Below are 2401 nucleotides of genomic sequence, written 5' to 3' on the forward strand. Positions count from 1 at the left end.
CCAGGCATACCTGGAACCTTCCAGGTTCAGTTTCTCCCAGTCCTCTGCCTGCCTGTGAGTCTCTGCCAAAACATAACGGAGGGTGGCTGATTCCCTTGCCAGAGTAAGCTCTGCGAAAGCAGCCTTTGCTTTTCTCATTTGGTTGGTCTTTGTTGATTTCTATAAAGATAACAGCCCACGTTGCCAGCAGGGAGAAGAGCAGATTCCTTCATAAAGAATTGTCATTATTTGACCTGTTTGGTAACTCCTTGAAAGACCAGCTCAAAAGATTTGTCTTTATTTTGCCTGACTTGGACCTCATCCAGCGCCGAAGCCACTATGCAGAAGCACTGTGGAAAATATGTCCAGGTGTATTTTGGTTGTTGCTTCCGGAGGCAGTAGATAACGGTGGGGGCAAACAAGAGTGTAACCACACAGCTTTCTCCTTTTTATTCGAAGGTGGTATTAGGGGCCAATATCTGGGTGCCAAGCCTGCTGGTTGCCATGGGGTATTGCTTCCTTAAGGCCCTGTCAGCTGATAGAACAGCAAATACAAGGGTTTATACCAGCCTGGGTCACACAGCTCACCTGTGACGGGCATCTAATCTGTAACTGTTTCCATTTGTAGCCATCTGAATTGATAGTAGACTGAACATGCTTTCATAGTGCTGCTTGATCTACTGCCAGGTGGATAATTCCAGCTTCTTCCTCTTGCTTCTGTACAGACTCTCCTTTCAACAGGGAGAATCAGCCATCCACGGACTTACTCGTTGGTTTCCAGAATCCATGTGCCCGTGTGTGTAGTCTGTTGGCCTCTAGTCTCATGCCCAAAGTGACTCAGGTCAGCACCTTACCCCCACCTACTTCAGTGAGGCAATGGTTAGATGCCCTTGTCACAGTCTGCATTCCCTCCCGGGGTCCCACAGCGTCCCCAGTGAGAACACCTCTACTAGAGCAGTGACTTGTGGCTATTAACAGGCATCCTGCAATCTTGCTATAAACACTTACTCATTCCGGAGTCTTTTTGTCAATTCTTTGGGATTTTTTACCTAGACAATCATATTTTAAAGATAAAAATCTTTTTTTTTTTTTTTTTTTTTTTTTAGAGAGGAGGGGGAAGGCAGAGGGAGAGAGAGAATCTTAAGCAGATGCCACGCCTATAGCGGAGCCCAATGTGGGGCTCGATCTCACGACCCTGAGATCATGCCCTGAGCCAAAATCAAGAGTTGGATACTTAATGGACTGAGCCAGCCAGGTGCCCCTCAAGATATATATCTTTATATTATATGATTATATAACTATATATTGTATGTTATAGTATTAGAATATATAATTATATAATTTTATATTCTGTATTATAGTTTTATATAATACGATATATTATATTAATACAATGCAGTATTGCATTATATGCTTTATAATTATAACCTATATATATTAGTTATATATACATAAAACAAGGCAAAAATCTTATATATTTACCCTCATCATTACTGTTTCTGACGTTCTTCATTTCTTTGTGTAGGTCCATACATCCAATCCATCTGGTATAATTGTTCTTCTTCCTTTAACATTTCTTGCAGCATAGGTGTGCTGGTGATGAATTATTTCAAATTTTCTATATCTGAAAATGTGTTTATTTTGCCTTCATTTTGAAGATATTTTCTCGGGGCACAAAATTCTAGGTTGACAGTAGTTTTGTTCAGTACATTATGGATGTTGCCCCACTGTCTTCTCCCTTGCATTGTCTCCAATGAGAAATTTGCCTTCTTCCCTGCCTTTCTCTGTGTGTGTGTGTAACATGTCTTTTTCTCTGGCCGCTTTTAAGATTTTCTCTTTACCACTTGTTTTGACCATGTTTCTTGTAACTGGAGTTTGTGAAGATGCATGGATCTATGGATTGATAATCAAATCTGGAAACATTTATGCTATTATTTCTTCAGATAGTTTTTCTGTCCCCTGGTCTCTTCTCCTTTGGACTCCAATTACACATGTATTAGGTTGCTTAAAGTTGGTCCCACAGCACACTGATGCTCCCTTTTAAAAAAATTCTCTTTTCTGGGGTGCCTGGGTGATGCAGTTAGTTAAGCGTCTGACTCTTGGTTTCAGCGCTTGGGTAGTGATCTCAGGGTTGTGGGATCGAGCCCCACATCTGGCTCTACGCTCAGGGGAGAATCTGCTTGAGATTTTCTCTCCTTCTGCCCCTCCCTCCCCTGCGCTCTCTCTCACATAAATAAATCTTACAAAAATAAAAAAAAATAAAAATTCTCTTTCCTCTCTTTGTTTCATTTTGAATCGTTTCTATTCCACCTGCAAGTTCACTCATCTTTTATTCTGCAAAGTCAAATCTGCCATGAATCCCATCCAGTATATTTTCCATCTCCCACATTGCAATTTACATCTGTAAAAGTTTGTGTCTTTT

Source organism: Eumetopias jubatus, unplaced genomic scaffold (genome assembly GCF_037043125.1).
Source record: "Eumetopias jubatus isolate StellerSeaLion01/CBP00866 unplaced genomic scaffold, mEumJub1_p1.0 scaffold_3, whole genome shotgun sequence".
Taxonomy (NCBI): Eukaryota; Metazoa; Chordata; class Mammalia; order Carnivora; family Otariidae; genus Eumetopias; species Eumetopias jubatus.